This window comes from Gopherus evgoodei, chromosome 1 (genome assembly GCF_007399415.2).
Source record: "Gopherus evgoodei ecotype Sinaloan lineage chromosome 1, rGopEvg1_v1.p, whole genome shotgun sequence".
NCBI lineage: Eukaryota > Metazoa > Chordata > Testudines > Testudinidae > Gopherus > Gopherus evgoodei.
The window spans coordinates 54242807-54270605 of NC_044322.1; the positions used below are offsets into that span (position 1 = coordinate 54242807).

At 49.2% G+C, this 27799-nt stretch overlaps 1 protein-coding gene and 1 long non-coding RNA gene across 3 annotated transcripts in view; both read left to right on the plus strand.

The window, feature by feature from the left end:
* The window catches only part of KPNA3 (karyopherin subunit alpha 3), an 87570-nt gene that overhangs the window by 25678 nt on the left and 34093 nt on the right, over window positions 1-27799 (plus strand). The window lies entirely within an intron of this gene.
* LOC115652548 lies at window positions 14014-21438 on the plus strand. Its single transcript, XR_004000678.1, has 3 exons — window positions 14014-16546; window positions 16906-17027; window positions 18945-21438. It is a non-coding gene; the product is annotated as an uncharacterized LOC115652548 (long non-coding RNA).

The window sequence follows — 27799 nt, forward strand, 5'->3', positions numbered from 1 at the left end:
AGCTGGAAGCTTGAAATCTTGGAACAGAGCAGTTCTGGCACTTCAGAGGGTGTAGGAGGTCTTGTTTGTTTTTGTTCTCAGGCCTGATGCACAGAAACTTGTGTCAATCTAACTATTTGTGCATGCACCTACACTCAGATGTATCTGCAGGTGATGTAAGCACCCTATCACACTGATACAGTCTGTATAACCACCTCCCCAAATGGTATGGAGCCATGGTTGTCCTACTGAGGTCAATGCAGTGTGAGCGTAGACACCGCATCACCTGTGTCAACCTTAACAGTCCTCCACCATCTGTCCCACAATACCTCATTCCTTGCGACAGTGACTACTCTGGCCACAACTGTAAACTCTGCTTCTCAGGAGTCAGAGACTGGAAGCCACTGTCCTCCCTCCCACTAATACCATTTAAGCTCCCCCATGTGTTGTTTTTTTAATCCCATTTCCTGATTGCACACCGTGGCAAGCATACCTAGCAGCTCACCTTTGTATGCAATCGCCCAACTGATTGTGGTGGGTCCATGCACTAGATGCGGTGCTGCCTGCAGTAGATTGGAGGTGTTGGAACTTCTGCCTGTGAGAAGAAGAGGTTTCAAGCACAGCTATAGACAAGTTGTAGAAACATGGACATCTATGAACAGATGGCATGTGGGATGCCGCCCAAGGGGTATGATGGGAATAAGCAGCAATGAAGCATGAAAGCAAATTCAGTAGGAATATCACAAGGTCAGGGAGGCCAACAGTAAATGAGATGGTGCCCTTACAACAAGCTGCATACTATTGTTGGAGACAAGTCAGTCCTGGGGCCAGTATTCTAGGCAGTAAAGCCAGCATAGAGGCCCATACATATCGATGAGGCTCATTCACAGAGCCCAAATATTAGCTCCAAATGTGAAGAGAAGTCTGAGAAGGAGGAAACTAAACATCACTCCTCAAAGAACAGCCTAAGTCCTTGTCCACACTACAAAGTTTTATCAACACACTGGTATAATTATATCACTTGTACATGTTCACACTAAGCTCCTTCTGTCGGCAGAACATGTACACACTTGGTGCTCCAGCACTGACAGAGCAGTGCACTGTTGGTAGCTATCCCGCTATGCTACTTACTATGCCACTTTCTAAAGCTAGGAGTTGTGGGAAGGCAGAATGGATCTTAGTGCATCATGGGTGTGGACTCAATGTCCCATGCAGTTCTTTCTGTCCCAACATTCCATGGGCTTCTGACTGCATTTCATGGCATTTTTTCAATGGCCTCTGTTACTGTATGCCTGCCATCTGTCTGAAGGGATGGAATCCTCCACTGCACTTTACTGATAACTGTTCTGAACGCATCACAGATGGTCATGCAGTATATCATGAGCACACAGTCTGAACAGGAATCAGTGTTGCCTGACCTGCTGTGTGCCATGGAAAGAAACACCAGATTACTTTTGTCATTCATGGAGCAGCTGAATACTGTGGACTGTTCCTTTTGGGCTCAGGAAACAAGCATTGAGTGGTGGGATCCCATCATTATGCAGATCTGGGGTGATAAGCAGTGGTTGTGGAACTTTCGACTGCAGAAAGCCACATTCCTAACTGGCGGAGCAATAGATGGCACGCTTATTCCAGTTTTGGCCCTGGACCATCTTGTGATGGAATACATCGATAAAGGGGGATACTTCTCTATGATATTGCTGACGGTTGTGGATCACAACAGGCGTTTCACTGACATCAATGTGGGATGGTCCAAGAAGGTGCTTAACATACGCATCTTCAGAAACACTGGCCTGTACAGAGAGCTCCAAGCAGCGACTTTCTTTCCTGACCAGAAGATTCCAATTGGAGATGTTGAAATGCCCCTAGTGATCCTGGGGATCCAGCGTACTCCTTACTCCCATGGCTCATGAAGCCTTAAATGGGAAACCTGGACAGCAGCAAGAAGCACTTAAACCATAGGCTAAGCAGGTGCAGAATGACCATGGAATGTGCCTTTGGCAGAATAAAAGTACACTGGTGCTGCCTTTATGGCTGATTAGACCTAAATGAGAAAACATTCCCATGGTCATAGGAGCCTGCTGCAGCTCCATAATATTTGTGAGGCTAAGGGTGAAAAGGTTTTTTCCCCTCAGGACGGAGTGCGGAGGTGGATCGCCTGGCTGCTGAATTTGAGCAGCCAGATACTAGGGCTATTAGAGGGTCACAAGCAGAAGCTATTCAAATTGGGGGGGCTTTGAGGCAACATATTGATAATGAACCCCAGTGATGTCGTTTCATACAGCACTTTGTTAACTTGCTGCCTTGCATGAAAATTGTGATTCATGACTAGGGTTTTTAGTCAACAAATGATCAAACTGCTACTATGTGTTACTACCAGCAGCAACCACCACATGTAGGAGACAAAGACTGGTTATCTTTAATAAAAAAACAAACTCTTTGAAATACCAGTTAACACACACAAACTTAATGGGAAGGGAGATAACAGTGCCGGGCAGTATCGTGTCTAATAACTGTGTGTAAGTCAAGCTATCATTTTGGAAGCTGTCCAAAGAAGTGAAGTGAATGGAGGACCGAATGTTCCAGGAAGTTGCAAGGAATGTTTGGGAGTTTGGGGAGGGTATGGAAAGCAGTTCTGTATTGGCTGCAGGAGGGGGCCGAGCACACATGTTCTATCTGGGGCATGATTAGGGTCTTCAACATCTGTTTGCTCCTCAGTCACTTTTATCATTCGCTCCTAACCCTTAACAATGCACTCCTCACTCTCCTTCTTGTTCTGCAGGGTCTTTTTCCACTCTGTTCTCTTTTTTTCAGCCTCCAGGTATTGGAGCATCTCTCGGAACATGTCCTCCTTGTTCCATCTTGGTCGCTTTCTTATCTGGTGGAGGCACTCAGCTGGAGTGTCAGGTTCCCCCAAAGATCATATCTGCAGTAGCGCAAGAAACAATACGCAGCAGCATGATTTAGTTCACACACAGCATTGAATCATTATAGTGAAATACACCTCTTTTAACATACCAATCACTTTCTCGCTATCCTTTGGCAAGCAAACATCTCGGTGAATGCTCTGAATATGGTGAGTTCGGCCTGGGCATTCAAGAAGGGCCAAAGGGTCTAGGTGGTTTTTAAGGGGATCAGTGCAGGTGACTAAGGACAATATTATAAAATCTGTCACCATTTTCCACAGGCAGGGGTGATTGAGGCTGATACTTTGCTCCTGATTAAGCAAGGATGCATCTCCTTCACAATTGCAGTTTCAGATCCAGTCCCTATGCTGCTCGCCTGTGTGCCCACTTTGGTCCCTGCACAAGTGATTGCTGAGTGGCGCAGGAAAGGTCCCTTCCCCCATTGTAGGAAAAAAGCAGCTCTGCCAAGGAACCTTCAGCAAAGGATTGGCGAGTACCTGGAGGAAAGCTTCCTGGAGATCTCTCTCGAGGTTTTCCATGAAATCTCGGTGTGTATCAACACGCTGTTCTGTGACACTGCTTAACTGCACAGGGGAATATGGAGCACACAAACACAGCTAGTCTTGTGCATTTCTATCCCTTCACCCACTTCTAGAATATACAGAGTAAAGAACATCTCTATCTCATATATAACCAAGCAGCATCAATGCAAAAATCATTTACCTAGGACTCTCCTCTTACATCATGCGCACCAGAGATGGACTGCTGGGACTGGCCAGACCCCGCCTCCCCGGAGTGGAAAAGAGATCCTGACTCACCATGCCACCAGACAACTGTGACGTGTGCACTACAACTTCATCCTGGGGGTTGAGTCCAGTGTCTGCTGCCTGCCACCGCACTGAAGTATCCACTTGGCTTTTGGCGGTGGAGGTGGGATTGCTGCTAAGGATGGTGTCCAGCTCCTTATAGAAGTGGCAGGTCTTTGGCGCAACACCAGAGCGATGGTTTGCCTCCCTTGCCTTCTGGTAAGCCTGCCTCAGCTCTTTTATCTTCGTACAGCATTGCATCATGTCCTGTTTGTGGCTCCTATCCAACAAGCCATGAGATCTGCCTGTAGGTATTGAAGTTCCTACAGCTGGAGTGGAGCTGGGACTGCACAGCCTCCTCTCCTCACAGTGCTAGCAGATCCAACAACTCAATGTATTCCAAGCAGGAGAGCGTTTGCTGCATGGAGTCATCATGGTCAGCTGGGAAGATGTGATGTGAGCTCTCTGTGCCGTGCAAACAGGAAGTGGAATTTTAAAAATTCCTGAGTCTTTAAAGGAGATGGGGCACATGCTTCTGTACCTGGGTGCAGGAGGAGTTTGAACTGCTGACCAGAGCTGTCAGGATGGGTATTGTGGGATACCTCCTGGAAGCTATTTATAGCAACGTAACCAACCACAGTGTCTACACTGACATTTTGTTATTCTAACTTTGCCACAAAAAGCTCTACACCTCTTATCGAGGTGGTTTATTTTGTCGGCAAAGCAGGAGAGTTTTGTTGGCAGAAGTAGCATTGTAGTATATACATTGCCACTGTTTTGGTGACAAAACATGACTCGTCTACAAAACTGTGTAGTGTAGACAAGGTCTAAGTCCTTGACCAGATAGGAAGTGAGACCCCCAGTGCCAGCCTTGGTACTGGTCTCTGCAGCTGAGCTCAGCAAGGGCCCAAGATACAATCTGGAGGAATTTGGATCACCTCCAGAGACCTTCACCATGCCAAAGAAATGACTGGCACTGATGCCATATCACCTTACAGCACTGCCATTCAAAGAGGAGATACACTCCATGCCATCCTTTTTGCCTGCATTGGACAGAGATCGTCTTTCTGCTTTCATAGTGACCTGAAAGATGCCACTGGGGAGCCCTTATTCAGAGTCATGTCTCAGAATGGGGCAGGAGTGGCACTGAGGCAGCCACCCTGAACCAAGCCAGTATCCATGGAGATGTCACCTTGGCCTTACTGGAATTGTTATGCATCCAGGAGCAGATCCTTTTCCTATCTTTCTAGAAAGAGTAGATCATGTTCCCAATGGCATCATTAATTAAGCTGTCCACACCAGAACCACATATGGCTCCCAAGAGCAAGAAGCAATGAAGGAATTACAGCAACCCTTGTCTTTCTCCTCCAGTGCATGAGGCAGTGACACCAGCCCCAGATCTAGCAACTGATTACTTTAAAGCTTTTTATTAGGACCACCTGTCTTGCATTGCAGAGACCCTGCATGTTGAAGCAGTATTTATATACTCTCAAGTTATAGTCTCTCAATTTCTTTGAAATTTTGACAACCATAATGCAAACCAGAATTGCCCTCCTTGTTAATGAATAGATCCTGCAACCAGCCAAAGGACTGTGGCAGATATCCCAGACACTCTTCCGTCCACTTGGAAAAGAGCAGAGCAGGGAAGAGATGTGAGATGCCCCCAAAGGGCTTTGAACACTTTTATGCCTATCCAAACCCAGGGTTGTCTGGGCAGGACGGGGAAAAAATTGTGTCCACAAAAGGAACACTGAAGAACAAAGACCCCAGTGAGTTGTATATTTTTGAGTGCAAGTCATATTCATCAGCCTCACTGCAGCTCCTGTTGGCAAATTACCAGGGCTTATTTGCCAAGTACAACTTTCTCGTCTGGGAGAATGCAAAATCAAGCACCAGAACAAGGATGAGGTAGGGATGGGGGGAGGGATAGCTCAGTGGTTTGAGCATTGGCCTGCTAAACCCAGGGTTGTGAATTCAATCCTTGAGGGGGCCATTTAGGGAACTGGGGTAAAAATCTGTCTGGGAATTGGTCCTGCTTTGAGCAGGGAGTTGGACTAGATGACCTCTTGAGGTCCCTTCCAACCCTGGTATTCCATGATAAAGGAAATACTAAGGAGAGCAAGATGGCTGTGGGAATGTCACTACTGGCAGCCACTGATGCAGCTGCCCAGTCCATGGCTGTCACTATGACACAGGCCTCATGGCTCTAGGAATCTGGCACACTGTGTACAAGGTACAGGCCACTACAGAGGACCTGACATTGCAAGTACCATCCCCAGCAGAGGACACTGTCCTACTCTTGGGGACACCAGAGTACCCAAAAAAAGGCAGCCTAGGTATTCCAGAGGATGGCCATCTTCCACCTCCTCTGCTAACCTGGCTCCTTCTGAGGCAGCAAATTTGACAGGAGCATTGAATCACGCTGGAGCCTGGACTCACTTTCAGGAACCATCTTGCACTCTTTTTCTTTTGGGCCTTGGTGGTCACCATAGCTGACAAAATGGGCCCTATACATTTCTACACATTACTCCCTACCTGTCCCCTTCCCTGTTCTTTTTCAGGTACCCTTTTCACAAGAGCCTAGCACAAACAGAAGTGACCTTATTGCTTCATTTAGGAGCCAGAGAAGAGATACGCACTGAATACAAAGAAAGAGGCTTCTCCTCCTGTTTCTTATCCTGAAGAAAAAATAGGGACTTCCTTCTCTTCTAGACCTGAGGAGACTGAGCAAATACATATGCTGCCTCAAGCCATGCCTCTGAGTCATGCAGTTAAGCTAACCTAAATCCCAGTGTAGACAGTACTAGGTCAGTGGAAGAATTCTTTCATCATCCTAGCTACCACCTCTTGTGGAGGTGGATTAAATACAGCAACAGGAGAACCTCTCCCATTTCTGTAATGAGTGTCTCTGCTTAAACTGCTACAACGGCACAGCTGCAACGCTGAAATTGTGCCAGTGTAGCTGGTTAAGTATACACATAGCCTCAGCTTCAGGATGGCTGTGCTTACCTCAGTCTCTTCAGGCTCAAGACTTGTAAGTTGAGAGCCATGAACCAGACCCAGGCTTTCAGATAGCCATCTATCTGGGTTACAGGAAATACCAAAGATTCCTAGTGGGGTCCAAATATTACCAGTATAAGGTACTGCCGTTTGGACTTTTCACAGCCCTGAGTTGTCAAAGTGCCTAGTGGTGGTAGGGTCAATCTCAGAAGGAAGGCCATTCATATTTACCCTTACTTTGATTGGTTGATTGTGGGCACATCCCAGGAGGAGACAGCTGCAAGCCTGTAATATTCCCTTTCTGTTCTCTCTCATCCCATCACAGACAGTAGTTCAGAGGAGCCTTGACCAGGTCGACAAGAGCATACCTGGCTGAACGTAGATTCCTGTCAATGCAATCACTGTTGGAATAGAAACATACTTGACTATGACAGTGCTGATGTGTATGGGGCCGTTCAGCTGTATGTTAGTATTACGCGTGAGGGAATTCTGCACCACTGTGTATGCACAGAATTTGTCCCCTGCAAAAAAGTGACTTTCTGACAGGGAAGCAAAGGGAAGCCACAAGAGCAGTCATGCGACCCTCCCGAGCAGTATGTTTCAGGTGCCCAGGATAGCTAGCAGAGAGGTAAATCACTGTGGGGCAGGGGGTGGGACTGGGGAAGACCTGGGTGATGGCTTCTACCATGCACTGGGCTCAGGAAGACAGGACTTCCTCTTCCCCCATGGCATCTGAGGCTATGTCAGACCCATCCCCAGATTTCTCCCTTGGCTGTAGGAAGCTCTGCAAACTCCCTCACCCCACCCCCCCATGCTTCCTGCACCTATCTCTACTCAGCTGAAGGAGGAGGGATCACTGTACAGGAAGCTGCTTCCTCATCCGCCCAACCCCTCTGCATCCATACCCCCTCAGGCGTAGACCCTTGTGCCCAGCTTTACACCCCTGCACCTAGACACCCCATTTCCCCTGAACCAGGACTACTCCGATGAGGCACCTGGATCCCTGCCCCACTACTCCAGGGTCTGGACCCCCTCACTATTTCCCCCACATCCAGACCCCCTTGCTGAGCCCAACCATCTTCACCTGGTCCCTGCTGCAGCGTCCCATTACCGCTGCACCCAGAACCCTAACAAGCCCCTGTGCATCCAGATCCCCCCACTGAGCTGCCTGTACCCTGAGATTGCCACACACAGAACCCTCAACACACACCTGGATCTTCCTACACTAAGCTCCTCCACACTTGGATCCTGCCTTGCTGAGCCTGCTTGCCCGCCCACACCTGATGCACTTGGCATGGAGGGGCAAGGCCCTGGGGTGTTTCTGGGGCAGGCCAGGTCCTTGCGCTGTGTCAGGGTTTGGTGCAGCCTCACTGCTGAACCCATGTCCTGCGGGGAGCTGCACAGTGATTTCCCACCTCTGTGCAGCCAATGGCCTGTGCTCTCTAGTGCCATGCTGGAGCCTCCACATTTATTTGACAAATAAAATTTGCAGAATTTTGAGAGTGTGCACATAATTTTTAATCTGTAAACTTTTTTGGTGCAGAATCCCCTCAAGAGTGTAGTATGCACATACATGATGCTGCTTGCCAGATTTCACCTGCAGTTGCACCAACTCTGTCTCAGATCAGTCTGTTCCCCAACAAAACACCAGCCAAGTAAAGATGCCATGGTTCCGCCTCATGTCATCACAGAGCTGAGATCATGGAATCATGGAAATGTAGATCTGAAAAGAGACCTCGAGATCATTTAGTTCATCTGCCTTCCCCCTCCCCACTGAAGCAGAACCAAATATATAGTCTGGCAGCATAATGTAGTAAAATCTTATTCTGTGGGCAACTTAGTGATAAAAGGTAGGGGAGGTGTCATTTGACTTGTAAAAATCTGAGGATCCATAATTTTAGTGCTGGTATCCTCTGGCATGGCAGGGGGTCTTGCTGTCCCTCTGACTCAACTCCAGGTCCTCTCAATTGATGATAAGTTTGATAATTGTGTAATTGGAAATGAGACAAGTTGGGTATAATTCAAAAGCCCTTCCTCCCACAAACACAATGGTACCAAACATGAGAAACATAGAATAGATATAGATTTGAAAAATGTTTAAAAAGCCACATTTTAAATTATACTTTAACATAGAGAGCTATCGCTTACATAAAGAATACACTGATCTTCGATAAGCCTAGGGAAACTAGGCTTGACAGGTATGACTAAAAACATTTGTTAATCAGAGTCATCACCATCTAGGGCAGCACTGCCAGACACAGTGTCACACTGATCCCTATCCACCCTGCACTGGCTGGCTGCTAGCTAAACACTGCAGGGAGGTGAGTCTCTGGTCTTTGCACCCAAGCATTTGATTAGCTGAAGGATTGATTTGTGTGTGAAATACCATGCGCTCCCAACTGGTGTGATCAGTCCATCCTTCAAGGTCCAGCCATGCCTGATAGGAGAGGATAGTTTTAACCTTTCCATTGCCTGAGGATTTGCCCTTTTTATAGCAGGTATAAGTGCACCCCTTGTCAGTGGGAATTTTCCTCCATTTGTCTGCTTTGTGGAAAACATCCACCAGCGCAGCTCTGCAAAGTGTTATAATTTTGGTCTTTAAATGGTAAACTCTGCATACAAACACCTCCTATTCAAATATGACCTCGTCAGTAACAGTCTATTCTGAGTACCTTCAGAGTGTGGAGTGTGACTTTGGAGGCTAAATCAAATGTCTTCCAGTAAAATAATGTGGTCTTTCCAACAGTTATTTTGTAGTGGTATATTACACATATGTAACACAGTTGTACGTGTTGGAAACCTGCCTTTCGCTCAAGCCACTTGCACATGAGACTTTGCAATAAAATGACAGCCTTGTTCTGTGTTTGAATACGGTCATATTTGCTGATGATGAAGTCACCATGACCACCGATGAACTATTTAAAGTTGTAGTACAGGTCATGTGGAATTATTTTTTCAAATTTAGCATCAGCTATGGGTCCCTGCAACTCCCATGTACTGCAGGACAAAATGCTTTTCCATAAAGATTCAGCTGCTGCAAAGATCCTTCATATTACTGTTGACATCAGCACTTTTTTTTTTGATAGTGCCATGTCTTTTGCAGCTTTTAAGGACATGCATTGTGATTCATTTCTGCAGCTAGAATTGCTAAAAAGTGCATCCATATCCCACAGTTCATCTTCAATAAGTGCTTTAAGAGTCTTTCCACTAAGCACTTGTTCTTCTTCAATCCTGTTCAGAGCACATATTTCTCTTAACTTCTGCTTCAGCCGTCACCACTACTTTCCCATCCATTAGAGCCTCTGTGAGGCAATTTATGAACTCCACTGTTTGCAGCAGTAAAATCAGTATTTGTTTCTGTTGCTTTTACCTGTTGATCTAACACATTAGACATTGTTAGCGTAGCACTCAATATATGTCATATGCTTTGAAATCTTTTGGATCAATACATCTACTTAATTTTAATGAAATGTTCTCACTAAGAATGACTGTTTTCATACAGTTTCTCACCTGTCTCTTGTTGAAATTGTACTTAAGGGATGCCTTCGGGATTCTGGGTTACTGTGGAAGGAGCAGCTGTTTGTCTCAAAATGCACGCCATGAGGCCTAGTATAAGGCAAGTCTTGCCCATAGCTGGCACTTATGCCAGCATCTTCAATTTTTTCCTGATGCTCACTAACCTTGCCAAATTCCCTTTCCAGGAGCACTTATAGCATGTAAGGTGCCACAGAGCATTGTGTTTAACTAGGTCCTTTATGGCGATATTTGCCAAAGATTCAGCAACTGTTGTTGTTCTTCATCTCCCCATTGATGTGTAAAAATGATAGACTAAAGTAAAAACCAGGATTTTGTAATAAATTACTTTTGGATTGTAATTATGGTACATGAAGTATGTTATGTAACTGTGCATAGCATTTGTAGTTGGAGTCCCGTAATTTCTGGCTGGATGCTGATGTCTTAATCAGTGCCTCATAACTCCTTTTTGTATAATAAAGATGATAATCAGTATTGCTGAACCATTTCTTTTTTGCCAGTGATGGCAAATCAATTTGAAGCACTCCTTTATTTGTAGTATTCTGTAACATTAAAAAACTTAATAAAGTATCCTTTTCTGAGCATTAACTGATAACAGTTATCAGTTGAGGGCAAAAATTTAACTCTAAGGGCTGCATGTTGCTTATGCCTATGTTAAAGTATAGCTAAAATAGAACATAATTATTCTAGATTTGTCATGTTTGGTACCATTGTATTTGTGGGAGAAAGAGCTTTTGAATGATGCCCAAGTCAACCCATTTTTGACTGCATTGTATTGTCAACATTTCCACCAGTGGAAGGATCTGGAGCTGTGAGCCAGAAGGGCAGCAAGTTCCTTGTGCCACACCCTGGAGGGTGACACCATTGAATTTGTGATTTCTGTAGATTTTTACAAATGACAGAAAGGAAGGAGTTGTCATTAACTTGCTCTCTGAATTACACGTGCTCCCAGTCTACTACCCGTGATGGGTTTGTCTAACCCAGTGGTTCTCAACCTGCGGGCTGCTTGCAGCCCAAGCAGCACACAGCTGCGGCTCATGTGACATCCTTAGGGCAGTACAGGTACTTTATATATTGTGTGGGTACTGTCCACATAACGCAGAGAGCTGCATATGCAGCCCACAGTGGTAAAAAGAGAACCACTGGTCTAATCTGTTCTTAATAACCTCCAGTGGCAGGGATTCCAAAATCTCTCTTGGTTAAACTGTCCTAGAACTTAACATCCTAACTATAAGGGTAGTTTTTCCTAATGTTCAACCTAAATCTCCCTTGCTGAAGACTAAACTGATTGCTTCTTGTCCTGTCTTTATTGGACATAAAGAACAATTGGTCATATCCCCTTTATAACAGACCTTAACATACTTGAAAACTGTTATCGGGTTGCCTCTGTTATCGGGTCGCCTCTGTCTTCTCTTCTCAAGACTAAACATGCCCAGTTTTTTAATCTTTCCTCATAGGTCAGGTTTTCTAAAGCTTTCATCATTTTTTTTTTTGTTTTGTTTTGTTTTGTTCTCATCTGAACTCTACTCACTTTGTCCACATCTTAAATTGTGGTGCCAAGAACTGGACACAGTGTTCCAGCTGAGGCCTCATCAGTCCTAAGTAGAATGGAACATTTACTATTTCTTGAGAGTTGGTCCCTAAATGTATTCCAGTTTAATGGGACTAAAACGGGGATTGGGGGTGGGGGGAGCAGATAATCTCTACCCAAAAATATTAAAGGAACTGGCACATGAAATTGCAAACCTAATAGCAAGGATTTTTAATGAATTTGTAAACTTGGGGGTTGTAACCAGTGACTGGGGAATTGCTAATATAGTTCCTGTATTTAAGAAAGGAGAAAAGTATTCTTGGAAACTACCGGCCTGTTAGTTTGACCTCAGTGTATGCCAGGTCTTGTAACAAATTTTGAAAGAGAAAGTAGTTAAGGACTAGAGGTAAACTGTCATTGAGATAAAATACAACATGGTTTTACAAAAGGTAGATCATGCCAGACCAATCTGATCTCCTTTGAAAAGAGAACTGATTTTTTTTTTTTTTTTTTTTTTTTAGACAAAGAAAATGCATTTAATACATGGGACACTAGATGGGGAGAGCTCTGAAGGCATGGCTACACTTGCAGACATAGAGCTGTGAGTTAAACCAGCTCTCGTAGACCGCCGCAGGGAAAGCACTGCAGTGTGTTCACACTGTCAGCTGCAAGCGCACTGGCGTGGCCGCATTTGTGGCACTTGCAGCGGCATTGGGAGCGGTGCATTATGGGCAGCTATCCCACAGAGCACCTCCTCCCATTCTGATGCTGTGGCTTGTGGGAAGCAGGCGGAGGGTTGCAGAGCATTCTGGGTCCTGTCCCAAAGCCCTGTGATGCATCGCTTTGCATCCCAGGAATCGCTGTGCTTCCATCCACATTTGGTGCCATCTTTCAACATTTTTTGTACTGCATGCTCTGATTTCCCTTTCGATCTGTGGGAATGGATCCCAAACTGCTGAGGAATATGCTGATGGGTCTCACCAGCATGTCATGTTACTCCTTAAGCTAAAAACTCACAGGAGTCTGACGATGTTGATTCACATAACGGTTACAACACGGGATTGCTTGTGGCATTCACAGACATGCTCACCACGGTGGAACGCAGCTTTTGGGCTCAGGAAACAAGCACGGAGTCGTGGGATCACATCGTCATGCAAGTCTGGGATGACAAGCAGTGACTGCAGAACTTTTGCATGAGAAAAGCCACTTTCATGGGACTGTGTGCTGAACTTGCCCCCACCCTGTGGCACAAGGATACGAGATTGAGAGCTGCCATGCCGGTGGAGAAGTGGGTAGCTATTGGAATCTGGCAACTCCAGACAGCTACCGATTGGTCGCTAACCAGTTTGGAGGGGGAATGTTGACCACTGTAATTGTGTTGTTGCAATTTTTCAGAGCCATTAATTGCATACTGCTAGGAAGAACCATGACTCTGGCTGGCTTTGCACAGATGGGTTTCCCTAACTGCGGAGGGACGATAGATGGGATGCCTATTCCAATTCTAGCACCAGCCTACCTAGCCTCTAAGTACATAAATCAGAAGGAGTATTTCTCTGTGGTTCTCCAGGCTCTCGTGGAGCACCGTGGGCGTTTCACTGACATTAACGCAGGCTGGTCCAGAAAGGTGCGTGATGCCTGTGTTCTGAAAGATGGATGCCTGTTCAGGAAGCTGCAAACCGGGACTTTGTTGCCTGACCAGAAGATCACTGTAGGGGAAGTCAAAATGCCCATTATGATCCTTGGAGACTCTGCTTGCCTTTTAATGCCGTGGCTCATGAGACCCTACAGAGGGAGCCTTGACAGCAGCAAGGAGCAGTTCAACAACAGGCTGAGTTGGTGTGGAATGACTGTGGAGTCTGCTTTTGGCCGTTTAAAGGGCCGCTGGCACTGTCTGTATGGGAAGTTGGACCTGGCTGATGACAACATCTCCACAGTTATAGCCATGTGCTGTAACCTCCATAACATTTGTGAAGGGAAGGGTGAAAGATTCACTCAGGCATGGACCTCAGAGGTTCAGCACCTGGAGGCTGAATTTGAACAGCCAGAGAGCAGGGCTATTAAAGGGGCCCAGCATGGGGCTGTAAGGATTAGGGATGCCTTGAGGAAGCAATTTGAGATTGGAAACCACCAGTAATGTTTGGTGCCCTGCACAGGAGTGAAGTGCAGTGTTTCCAATGTTAGTAGGAATCTGTGTTTGCTATGTATGATGCACTGACTTGCAAGGCCTGTTGCTTTCCTGGGCTACAGTATCCTTTACTTTAATGCAATAATTAAATGTTTTCAAAACCAAAAAAATCATTTTATTGAAAAGAAACAACTGCTTGGGAAACAAAGGGCATGATACATTATTGCTGTTTGAGATGAGGGAAGGACACTGGGTGAGGAACAGGACAATCACAGATTTGCGTATGTCCTGTTATCATACTCGTCTTCCTGTCCGAAATGCTGTGCAATTAATGCTGTGCTTCAGGCTGGCTAAAATGCATGGTGATGTGGATTGAGGGCAGTGGGTAAGGGTCATAGTTTGCAGGGCTGGGTGGTGAAGCTACAGTTGTTGGAGGCAACTGGTGTAGATAAGAACCCGGATGTTGGGGAAAGTGGGGTGGAAGTGACATGGGGGCACAAGGAAAAGTTTGGGGACAAGGACTGTGCAGGAGTGGGCGGGAGAGGGGGGCAGAAGTTCTCCGCCTGCATTGCTGCAAGCGCCTGTGTTGCGTCGCCTTGGCGCTCCATGATGCTCAGCAGCCATTCTGTGCTTTGTGCGATCTGCATTCTGCTGGTGGACCCTCCTTTCACTCTCGACATTCCTGCACTCTTTGATTTTCATTAAGGGACTTCTGTAGGACTTCATGCAGCATGTCCTCTTTGCTTCTTCATGGACACTTCCTGATTCTTCAGAGACTTTTGGTTGTTGATAACAAGGCTGGGATCTCAAGGTTGCACCTGTAAAGCCAAAATGCAACACTTAACAGAGGCAGCATTGTTCACACCAGACAGAGCAATAATTCGGCCGTACTCAAAGACAAGCACAGTGTATACAATAGCAGAAATTGCCCATCCCAAAGTGAGTGCACATATTTTGGGGCTCCTGTAGGTTGAGTAAGCATAGGGGCAAGAGGGACTGATAGTTTCAGTATTGTCCCCTGGGGTTCTGTGCCTTGGGAAGAGCCAACAGCTGCAGGGGGCCCCTATACTGAATAGTGTCCCCACATTTTCCACAAGATGAGTTTGTCCTGGAAGTTCTCGCTGCTGAGGATGACCTGGGAAGCAAGGGAGGGTCTTCTACCACAATGCAGCATCCGTCCTGGCCCATATGCAGCTTGTCTGTGTGCAGCAGTGGTGTCTTCCCCACCGTCCAGTCACGGCACAGTGGTGCGGACTTGTTACCCTTACTGGGACAAGGAGCACAGTAGCTCTGCCAAGGAACCTGCACAAGCGAATTGCCCAGCTTCTGCATGAGACCTTTGAAGAGATCACTGAGGCCAATTACTGCAATTTGAGAGCGCACATCAACCCCCTATTCTCCATCTAGTTACGCATGCAGCCCTAACCCTCTTTGTCCCAGGAGCCTGCACCAAACAACTTCCTTCCAAAAATAAAAGCTGCTTACCGGGCACCTCCTCTGGTGTTCGTTCTTCCCAAAGCGCCATCTGCTGCGACTGGCTAACAGCTCCTGGCTGCATGCATTTAGGGATGTCGGGCTCGCTCTCTCCTCCTCAGTACCCTCGCTCCCGCTTTCCTCCTGCTGCCTGCCTTGTTGCACTGGGCTCTGAAGTGACCATAGTGGTCTTCGGAGTGGAGGTGGGGTCACCCCCAAGTATTGTGTCCAGCTCTCTGTAGAAACATCAGGTCATGGGGGCAGCATTGGAGCGGCAGTTTGCCTTGCGGGCTTTGTGGTAGGCATTCCACAGCGCCTTTACTTTAACCCTGCACTGCAGTGCATCCCAGTCATGGCCCCTTTCCATCATGTCCCTTGATAAACCAGTCAGTTCACTTAACTGTGTCTTTTCTGAAACCCCACAAGAAACTACACTTCCTTGACCTCAGATGTGACCTGGAGTTCTACCTGCAAAGAACCAAGACCATTAGAATGTCTCTGAGGCCCTTTGCTTCCATAGCAGAATGAGCAGAGGGCTAAGCTATAGCCTCAAAGGGAATTACTAAGTGGGTCTTGGGATACATATTGGAATGCGGTAAAATAGCAAAACTTACCTTTCCCAGGGGTGTTAAAATGCGCTCCATGTGAGCGCAAGCAGCCTTTGTGGCATCTTTATCGGACGTCCCATTTCAGGACATCTGCAAAGCAGCAACGTGGCGATCTAGCCACTCGTTGATGGCACACTATGCCCTGATTCAAGCGTCAGCTGTGGTTGCAGCAGGAGGAAGGTCTGTATTACAAACTACTCTACTAGCCTCCTTGCATCAATATCCACACTGATCAGTGCTTGCAAGGCACCCACGTGTAGAATATGCACTCGAAGGAGAAGAGGAGGTTACTTACTGTAACTGGAGGTTCTTAGTGATGCATGGTCCCTATGTGTATTCCACTGTTCACCCTTTTTCCTCTTCTTTGGCCTTAATAACATTGCAGTAGGACGACGAACTGGAGTGGTGTCAGCCCGCACTACCCCTTGTACTCTTGGTTGCTAGCAGAAGGGGAGACACTGTGCATGGGTTTGTCAAAGGATACTGCTTGGAGAAAACTTCTGGACTCAAGCATGTAGGATGCATGTGCACCTACAGGTGGAATACAGATAGGGACCACACCTTTCCGAGAACCTCCAGTTACGGTAAGTAATCTCTTCTGTGTCTTACATACTGTGCCCCAAATAGTAGCCTGTTTTTGCAAGGGCATCACATTGTTGGCTCATATTCAATTTGTGGTTCACTCTAACCCCCAGATCCTTTTCTGCAGTAGTACTGCCTAACCTGTTACTCCTCATAATAGTGGAAGGATCCCAAGAATGTGTGGGGAGGGATGCAGTTCTCACTCTACACTGTGAAGACTTTAATGGTTAGAGCCCTCGTGGACAGTCTTCATATGCAAATGACTTGGTCCCGAGAAGATTTGGGTCTCCAAATCAATGTCCTGGAGTGCAGGACTATCAGGCTAGTCTGCATTACTTTCTTCCTGTTCAAAATTCTACAGTATAGATCGTGATGGAAAACATCTCTGATGCACTGCATCACCAAGTGGGGGAGACAGGCCTGTCTCATTCTGTCAGGAGACCATCAACTCTGGACATGGTGCTACTGACCTGGGATAACCAGGTAGTTCATCTTATGGAAGTCTGCAACAAACAAACATGAAGAGATCCTCGGCACACTCTGTAGCCAATCCCAAGTGCTCCCTATGAAATTCTATGATACAGCCCAGATTACATCATAGGGGGTTCCCATGATAGACCTGTTTGCCACTCACGATAATGCCAAGTGTCAGTTTGTTACATAGGGGGCATGAGCCTGGGATCATTGCCAGATGCCTTCTTTCTGCAGTGGAGTCCTGGATGCATTTATGCCTTTCCGTCTATTTCCCCTGATAACCTTGGTAACTTTCAAAATCAAGAAACAAAGCCACTATCATTTTCATGGCTCTATCCTAGCTGAGGCAGTTTTGACTGACAGACCTGCTGAAGATGTCCATTTAATTGCCGATCCTGCTCCCAGACTATCCGGACCTGATCTCTCAGTACCATAATCATTATACTCCTAGCACTTAACAGCCTGGATGTTGTTTGGAGCAGTCCATGTCTGGCACTCAGCCATGTCCAGGAGATCCTGATACAGAGCAGGAAGACCACCAGATAACTATTAATTAAAATGGAAGAGTGACTGACTTGGGCAGGTCAGCAGCTCCTGAACTCTGTGCAAGCTTCAGTACTGCAGTTCTCCAACTACTAGCTGCATTTGTAATGTTCCAGCCTGTTCAGTTGTATTGATTCATCTCACAGTTAACTTGGCTTGCCATTTCCCTGTACAGTTGTTCTGATTCTCTCATCCAATAGTATCAAACTTCAAGGCCCTGTTAAATGCTTACTCAGAGACCCTGCAGCTGCCTAGGACATCAGCATCATCCTCTTGACTTATAGGCCACCCTTAAAGCCCATTTTTAGAGTGCTCCTAACTTATTTTTACTCTGAGGACTCTTCCTAGCTGTGGGTGTTTTAGCCAGGAGAAAGGGTGACTGCCGAATATTTATGGCTGTGACCCTCCATCCACGACACTTCATAGGGATAAGGTGGCGCTTAAATTTGGCATGAGGTTTATCACAAGGTGATCTCTGAATCTGATGGAATTCCATCAACTTGCCTGTTTTCTTCCTGAAACCTGACTCTTGGTCAGGGGAAAAGTAGTTACATACAACACTATGCGTCAGCAGTATGTTACATTAATACTTTGTGTGACAAAGTTCCTCCTACCTTGGTGGGTCCTGCGCTTATTGGCAGATTTGCTCGCCTCTCAGATTCACCCTGTGGGTCGAGAAACAGCCCAGAGACCTTCCCCTCTGGTAGAAGCCACAGTCCAGGTCAGTTCCTCCTGTGTTTGATCATGAGTTGGGGGGAACCCAGGCCCGCCCTCTACTCCGGGTTCCAGCCCAGGGCCCTGTGGATTGCAGCTGTCTAGAGTGTGTCCTGGTACACACTCTAGACAGCTATGACTCCCTGGGCTACTTCTCCCATTGGCCTCCTCCCAACACCTTCTTTGTCCTCACCACCGGCCCTTCCTCCTGATGTCTAATAATGCTTGTACTTCTCAGTCCTCCAGCACTATGCCTACTCACTCTCAGCTTCTTGGAGGCCTTTTGCTCCCAGTTCCTCTCGCACTTCCTCTCCTTTTGGCTCCCTTTGGCCAGACTGGAGTGAGCCCTTTTATAGCATCAGAAGGGCCTTAATTAGAGTCAGGTGCTTAACAGCCTCACCTGACTTAGGTTAATTAGAGTCAGGTATTCTCATTAGCTTGGAGCAGTCCCTCCTCTGGTCACTCAGGGAACAGAAAACTGCTTATCCAGTGGCCAGTATATCTCCCTTCTACTACTCTGCTGTTCCCAACTGGCCTGGGTTTATCACAATTGACAGAACCAAACCATTCTGTCTCCCATTTTATTTCTCGCTGTAGCTGGCTGTTCAGAGCGTCAGGCTTTCTGATCACAAACAATATTTAAGTGTATAACACAGTGTGTCTTTCTAGGTTACCACTTGACTGGTGTACCTCTTTCACTGAACATCAAGGCTCACTCCACCAGAGTTCGGGTGATATCCTTGTTCTGCTTCAGGAATATGCTAATTGAGATCTGCAAAGTGGTGATGTGGAGTAACCAACTGATTTGTCAAGCTTTAGGCCTTGGACTCAACTACCAAAGCAGATGTTAAGTGTGGGAGTGGTATGACAATCTTTCTAATGGAGCTGATACTCCCTATGCCACAATCCAGGAAGGGTGCTGCTTGCCAGTCCCCAGCTGTGGAATGTAAATTGACAGATGCTCAAAGGAAGAACATGGTTGGTTACCTTATAGTAACTGAGGCTATCCAAACAGTTGTAATCACTGTGGATCCCATAATCTATCTTCGTTTTATGAGTTCTCAGCTACCATTGAATTGCAAGGGAACTGAGGGATTATCCTGGGTGCTCCTCCTTTATGGCCTTGCACAGGACCATGAGATGTCATAGGGCACTTTCAAGGCCTCAGTGAACACTGCTGTTCAGAATAATCTGATCTCATGTGCATGAGACTCTCACTAACAACATCTGGAAGAACCACAGCTAGTTTTATTTTCACAGCCAAAAAACTGCTATGCACCCTACAAATAAAAAAGTGATTACTATCACCAGTCCTGTTTTTGTAGGCTAGAAAATAGATGTCTGTTTCCATTAAATTTAGATAATCCATTTTCACTAAATTCTTTAGCTATTTCTAGTCTGGTCCTTCTAGTTTGTTTCTTTGGCAACACTTAGAGAAAATTAGATCCAGTTTTCTCCTAAATATATAGTTTTCTTTAAACAGTTGAATGCACTGCTCATTCCCAAATTAATAAAACTAATTAATGTAAAACACTGTTGGAGACTTTCACCCCAGTTTTGAGTTGGGTCCTGAGACATGGAGAGAATTCGAAATAGGCCTTTAACCACTTTTGTATCCTCCATTACAGCCCATAATTTGGAGAGTAGCCCAGAGTAGCCAGAGCACACTGCACTGCTGTCATGTTCCCTTCTTTCCCAGGGGGCATAGCTACACCTGGGGGCTTTGTGGGAGAGTGGCATAGGGCTCTGTGTCAGCCCTAAGCTGATTGGGTAAGCCCTGAACATCAGGAGATTCCCTGGTGAGAAAACCTGTTACTGGAGTGGCATAAAGGAGACAGATCCAGGCCTAACAAGCGACAGCTTGAGTTTTGAAGGATCAAATTTGCAATAAAACAGAATCTGTTAGCTAGTTTTCCCTTTCAGTAAACTTAATACAAGTATGTTCTTAATATTGTTTTCTGAATTCTCAGATTTTAGTTTATAAGTCTTGAATCAAAGAACCCAAAAGAAATAAGTAGCTAAAGAAAATTATAAAGCTGTCTCCCAATTCTTACTTCCTTTACATTTTCCTGCATATGTTATGAAACAAAACTCCTGCTTAAGTGACATTGAAATAAACTCAGGGCTGGTTTTGAGAACAGAGCTTACTTTTCATCCATATCATGTGCCTTTTGTTTAACATCTTCCAGTTCAGCAAAGCATTGTGTGACTATATCAGGGCCTTAAACTGGAGGCACACAGTGGGGATGAAAAGTAGGCATATGTTGCATTTAGTGCTGTTTTCTTTATGATATTCCTGTATGCAAACCTTTTCCTTTTTATTTAAATTTTTTTTTTTCTGTTGCTGAGTCTGTGATAACTGGCAGCAGAACTAATTAAAGATTAGAATATTAGGGCCCCTTATAATTTGTCCTCCTCACTTCTTTGCATCTTCTGACAAGAACAGTCATGGCAGAAGTTGGCCAGAAAATGTTTGGAATGTTGAGTCTTAGTGTAGTCTACTTCTCTGCCTTGAGATCAAGCCTGTTAAAGCTTCACTGCTTATGTTTCTTGTAGTCTAAATGCATTTGGACCTTCCTGAGATGGTGTTATGGTTGAGTGTACAGAAATAGGAATTCTTGTCTGTTTTGCCTTTTTAATAAAACATATTACACCTCTACCCTGATATAACACAGACCTCAGACAAAACTCGCTGCGTTCTAGGTGAGACCTCATTATATCAAACTTGCTTTGCCCCCCTCCAGACGCCCCTATCCCTAATCACCCCCAGGACCCCACCCCCTACCCAATCCCCCTGGCCCCGGACTGCCCCGATCCCTATCTACCTGGCCCTGCCGCCTGACAGGCACTCACTGGTAGCGGCAGGAAGCGGACCGGCCCCAGTCTGTTCCACTCTGCCAGCTCCCAGCTGTGGTGCTTCACTGGGCCTTGCTAAACCAGGATTTGGCTGTACTGGCAAGTGTCTGTGCAATAAGTTATACCACTTTTAATAAAATGCTGGAATTAAACCACTGTTGCATGTCCACACTGTGTTCCGTGTGATAGTGGAGGGCATCCACATTAGAAGCACTTGCAAGGGCAGAGAGAGCAGTGGTAGCTAGCCCACTGTGCAACTGACTGCAGGGTGCTTTGGGAAGGGTTTGCAATGCCTCATGGGGCAGCACAGCATCACATGATGCAGGTTTCCCATCCCACTGTTCCATGGGCATCCTACTACATTGCCAGCTGCTTTTCAACTGAAGGGGAGTTGGGTGGGCGGCAGAGTGTGTAACAGGGAGTGTGGGGGGGTGTGGAAAGACTGTTTTGGGGGACAGAGAGTGTGGCTGCATGCTGTCTTGTAAGTTCAGACAGCAGGAGGAAGCAACCAGTCCTGAGGCAGGAGGAGGGGGAAACCACAGCAATCTCTCTCTCTCTCTCTCTCTCTCTCTCACACACACACCCAGCCCCCCCCCCCCGTTCAACAGTGGGAGCATGCCACATTAATGGTTTGTTTTGTGTCCCAGAGCAGATCAGCCAACATGCAATAACTGTCAGAAACTGAGCTTTGAAAGGGGAAGGGAGCATGTCGCCGGGACAGCTCAGTTCAAAACAACAGCACAGTGGCCACTTGAGGGATTATGGGACACTTCTGGAGGGCAATTGATTGCTTTCTGCGCTGTCCTGTGTTTACACTGCCAATATAGCACTGGAGCTTCTGCACTTTAAAACTTACCACTCTCAAGGTGTTTTTTTTGCAATGCTGCAGCTGAGGAGTTTCTGCACGCTAAGGGCTTGGCAACACTTGCGAGTTACAGTGCATTAAAGGAGCCCTGGGTGCACTAGCTCACTACTCATCCACACTGGCAAGGCACATAGAGCGCTGTGACTCCATGGCTAGAGCGCTCCTTGTACTCCACCTCGGCAAGTAGAATAATGTTTGATGCACCCTGTACACAAGTGCAGCCGGGGCTCGACCCTCTCCAGGGGGAGGAGGGGAGCCACACCGGTGGGTCCGGGAAATAGCCCGGCAGTCCTCACGGCAATCGCCTGCCCTGTGGGGCAAGAGGCTCAGGCCCGTGGGCAGGGCTGAGCAACAACAACAGTTCGGCCTCCTCAGGCCAGGGAGGGGGAGTCTGCCAACCCTGGATGGGTGGCAGGGGGGACGCAGGCCCTCCCACTCTACTGCGTCCCAGCCTGGGCCCTAGCAGCGGCTAACAATCCGCTGCTCAGTCAGTAGGGATCCTGGCCGCAACACACTGACATAGGCTCCGGTAAGGCTGCAGCCAGACTGGGGTCGGCTGCCCCCGGGCTACTTCCGTACTGCCCCTCGGGGCCTACCTGGGTCCTGACGGCCTTTGCATGGTCCAGGAACGTGGGCTCGTCGCTGCCGGGGCTGGGTGGTAGGTCCGGCAACTCCTCCATATAGTTGGCCCAGGGTAGCTCCGGCAGCTCCTCCAGGTAGCCGGTGGGGGGGAGCTCCGGCGGCTTCTCCGGGTAGCGGGTGCAGGGGAGCTCAGGCCACTCTGGGCAGCTGTCCTGGGTCGCAGGAGGTTCCCAGTCTCGAGCTCCCTGAGGGGTGTCTGCTCGCTCCGGCTGCTGGGGCCTGACTGAGCTCTGAGGGCCGGCCTTTATAGTTCCGGGTCGGCGCCTGACCCTTTGAGGGACGGGCTCAGAGCTCTTTAGCTCCACCCACTTTGGCCTCCGGCTGGGCTCTTCCTCCTCTGAGCTGGAGGGGAGCCACAACGCCTCACTACACACACACATCTCCCTCAAGTCTGGCTTCCGCTCATCGGGGCCAGGCACTTCCATCACCCCTAGGCAGGACATGAAGTCCACGTTTGCATGTTCTGTATCCGCTCTATGCTGGACAGTAAATGCATACCGTTGTAAGGCCAGATACCAGCACAGTAGTCGGTCATTATTGTTTTTCATTTTCATCAACCATCGGAGCAGGGCATGGTCCATGACCAGCGTGAATGGATCCCCGAGGAGGTAGAAGCGGAGGGTGTCACAGGCCCACTTTATGACCAGTGCTGCTTTCTCCACCACGGCGTAGTTCTTCTCCCAGGGAAATAACTTTCGGCTGATGTATAGAACCGGGTGGTCCCTTCCATCAACCTCCTGGGACAGGACATCCCCAAACCCTACCTCTGAGGCGTCCGTCTGGAGAATGAACCTCCTGTTGAAGTAGGGGCTATATAAGACCGGCTCTTGACAGAGACGTGTCTGGAGCTTCCGGAAGGCCTCTTCACGTTCCGGGGACCACTGTACCTGCCGGGGGCTGTTTTACGTCAATAGTCCGGTTAGGGGCGCTGCGATGGAGGCAAATTGGGGGATGAACCGCCATTAGTACCCGACAAGGCCCAGGAACTGTCGGATGTGGCGTTTCGTAGCTGGCATTGGGCGGGCCGCCAGGGCTTGCACTTTCCCAGCAAGGGGTTTCACTCGTCCTCCCCCAATACTATAGCCGAGATACATGGTCTCCTGCCATGCGATGTGGCATTTTTTTGGGTTGGCCGTCAACCCCACCTGTCGCAGGGACTTCAGGACCGCGGCTACCCGGTCCAGGTGGTCTTCCCAGCAGCAGCTATAGACTACAACATTGTCCAAATACACGGCCACATAGTCCCAGTGGGGCTGTAGTAGGTGGTCCATTAGCCGCTGGAAGGTCGCCGGGGCCCCATGGAGGCCAACAGGCATCCGTGTGAACTGGTAGAGTCCTGTCAGAGTGGTGAACGCCGTCTTTTCCTTTGAGTCATCATCGAGCGGGATCTGCCAGTATCCTTTACTGAGGTTGAGGATGGTAATGAACCAGGCTTCCCCTAGGCGGCCCAGCAGCTCGTCCACGCGGGGCATCGGGTAGGTGTCAAACCTGGAGATGGCATTCACCCTCTGGAAGTCTATACAAAACCCGCGGGTGCCGTCGGGCTTGGGTACCAAGACCACTGGGCTGCGCCACTCTGGGATGGCTCAATGACTCCTAAGGCCAGCATCTCTTCCTCGACCTCTTGGTGCATCCTGTATGGCAGCAGCCTGGTCGTTTCCCAGATAACCTTCCCTGGCTTGGTCTGGATTGAATGATAGGCCAGGGTCGTGTACCCTGGTAGAGCAGTGAAGGTTCCCCAGAAAGCCTGCAGAAGACTGTTGGCCTGCTTGCGCTGCTCTTCCGTAAGGGTATTGCCGAGCAGGGGTGCAGCGAGATCCTCTGTCTGGGGCACGTGGGGACCCAGTTCCAGCTCAGGCGGGTAAGGATTGATTAGCAGGCCCTCTTGGTCGCGCCAGGGCTTCAACAAATTCACATGGTATCGCTGGGTCTTTTTGCGTTTGTCCAGTTGGTGAATTTCGTACGTGACGGGCCCGACCCTCCGAGCTGCCTCGTAGAGTCCCTGCCAGCAGGCCAGTAACTTCGACTCGCTCGAGGGCAGGAGGAGCAGGATCCGATTCCTGGATTCAAAGTCATGCACCTGCGCCTCCTGGTTGTAGGTCCGCCCCTGTCAGTCCTGTGCAGCCTTTAAGTTTCCATGCACAAGGGCCCCAGCCTGCGCAAAATACTCCTGCAGCTGGAGGACATACTTCAGGAGTCCCTGGGTTGGGGAGGGGGACTGTTCCCAGGTTTCCCGCATTAAGTCCAACAGGCCCCGCAGACGGCGCCCATATAATTGTTCAAACGGGGAAAACTTGGTCAATGACTGAGGGACCTTCCGGACGGCTAGCAGCAGGGGCGGGAGCAACTGGTCCCATCAGCGTAGCTCCTCTGGGGGGAACTTCCGCAGCATCTCCTTGAGGGTCCGATTGAATCGTTCCATCAGCCCATCCGTCTGCGGTTGGTACACGGAGGTGCGTAGCTGTTTAACCCCCAGGAGCTCACAGACCTTCTGTAGCAACCGGGAGGTAAAATGGGTGTCTTGATCTGTTAGGATCTCCTGGGGCAAACCCACTCGAGCAAAGACTTTCACTAGTTCCCCCGCAATGGTCCGGGCCGTGGTATTCTGCAAGGGAATGGCCTCGGGGAAACGAGTGGCATAGTCCACGATGACCAGGACATACTGGAAACCAGAAGCACTTTTTGGGAGTGGGCCTATCAGGTCCATGGCCACCTGTTCAAACGGTGTCTCTATTATGGGCACGGGGACCAGGGGCGCCTTGGGTACCTGTGGTGGGGCAGTTAACTGGCACTCTGGGCAGGAGTTACAATAGTTCTTCACCTCCTGGTAAATAACAGGCCAAAAAAAAACGCGTCAAGATCCGAGCGAGGGTTTTCTCATGGCCCAGATGCCCGGCTGCCGGGATGTCGTGGGCCAGCTTCATCACGGCTCACCGGTGGCACCACGGCACCAGCAGCTGCATTTGGGGTTCCTGCATGCAGGCGTCACGGTCAATCTGGTAGAGACAGTCCCGGCGCAGTTCGAAGTGGGACCACTGGGTTGCGCAAGCACTAGGGTAGGGCCGGATGTCCCCATGGATGCATTGCAGGTGTATCATTCCCAGGCGGGGGTCTGCCGGGGGACCCAAGGCCTGGCGGATTAATGTCTGGCTGCAGCCAGAGTCAATCAAAGCCTGGGTGTCCTGGTTCCCGACGACTACCGGGACCGGGATCTTGGGGGCCTGTGCTAGCCAAGACCGGGTGTTCCCTGCACAGACCTGCTCGAAGCTGCAGTCCTTTTCTGTGCAGTCCCGCTGCAGGTGTCCAGTCTGCCCACAACTGAAACAGGGTCCGAGCTCAGGGCGCCCACCCCTGGAGGGAGCTCCCCTGGGGCTTCTGAGGGGACTCCGATGGGCCCTTGAGGGCCCCGGCCCAGAGGGTGCTGTTCCAGACCGAGGGGCCGGATCTGGATGCCGGGACCGAGGCCCCAGGCGGGCAACCGGCCTGTGGCCGGGGTTTGGCGGCCCGGTCACTGCGTCTCCCTTTCTGTCAGAGTTAGGGCGTTCGGGTCTGGGATTTGGAGGCTGGAAGGTGGGCCCCACGGATGTTTCAGCCGTGAGAAAGTCCTCCATTAGCAAGATGGCCGCGCCAACATTGCTGGCCGGTGGCGGAGCACCCATCCCTGTCGTCGGGTCGGTAGGGTGTGCGCAAACTGTTCCAGGACAACTTGTTCGGTGACCATCTCTGCCGTCCTTGTTTCTGGCTGTAGCCATCGCCGACACATCTCCTTCAGGGCTTGGGCCACTAGCCGAGGTCAGGCCCCCGAGGGATACGTCTGGTTCCGGAACCGCTGCCGAAAAGTCTCGGGGCTGACATCCAGGGCATCCAAGATCGCAGCCTTTACTCGGCCATAATTCCTGGCTTCTTCCATTGCCAGCCCCCGGTATGTCGTCTGGGCAGTCCCAGTCAGGTACTGGGCCAGAAGGGTGGTTCATTGGCCCCGGGGCCACCCAGCGACGAGGGCCACCCATTCGAACGTTACCAGGAACACCTCGGGGTCATCGTCAGGGCCCATCTTTGTTAGTCGCACTGGGGTGGCAGAGCGTGGTGCCCCAGCACCATCCCCTGCTGACAGTTCTACGGGGTGCGGTAATGCGGTCACCAGCTGCTGCAGCTGGACTCCTAGCTGCTGCATAAGCTGCTGCTGCTGGAGTTGGGCAGCATCCCGCTGTTGCTGCTGTTGGAGCTGGGCAGCCTTCATCTGCTGCTGCTGCTGTAGCTGGGTGGTCTGCTGCCAGTCCTGGTTCTCTGCCAGCAGCTGAAACAAGTGCTCCATCTCCATGGTTCTTTAGGGTAGATCTTCCCCTCCGGCCCCGTCTCACAGGGGTCAAGGGTCCAGACTCTCCACTTCTGGTACCACGTGTACACGAGTGCAGCCGGGGCTCGACCCTCTCCTGGGCGAGAAAGGGAGCCACACCGGCTCACTACACACCGGTGGGTCCGGGAAATAGCCCGGCAGTCCTCGCAGCAATCACCTGCCCTGTGGGGCAAGTGGCTCAGGTCCTTCGGCAGGGCTGAGCAACAATAACAGTTAAGGCCCTGGCCCTAGGTCAGAGTGGGGCAGCAAACACTGAACCAGGAAGCTCAGGCCCATAGGCAGGGCTGAGCAACAATCACAGTTTGGTCTCCTCTGGCCAGGGATGGGGGAGTCTGCCACCCCTGGATGGGTGGCAGGGGGGAACGCAGGCCCTCCCACTCTACTGCGTCCCAGCCCGGGGCCCTAACAGCGGCTAATGATCCACTGCTCAGTCAGTGGGGATCTGGCCGCAACACACTGACATAGGCTCCTGTAAGGCTGCAGCCAGACTGGGGTCGGCTGCCCCCGGGCTACTTCCGTACTCCCCTTCGGGGCCTACCTGGGTCCTGACATCGGCCTTTGCAGGGTCCAGGAACATGGGCTCATCGCTGCTGGGGCTGGGTGGTAGATCCAGCAACTCCTCTGGATAGTCAATCCATGGTAGCTCTGGCGGCTCCTCCAGGTAGCCGGCGCGGGGGAGCTCCGGTGGCTCTTCTGGGTAGCCAGCGCGGGGGAGCTCAGGCCAGTCTGGGCAGCTGCCCTGGGTTGCAGGAGGTTCCCAGTCTTGAGCTCCCTGAGGGGCGTCTGCTCACTGCAGCTGCTGGG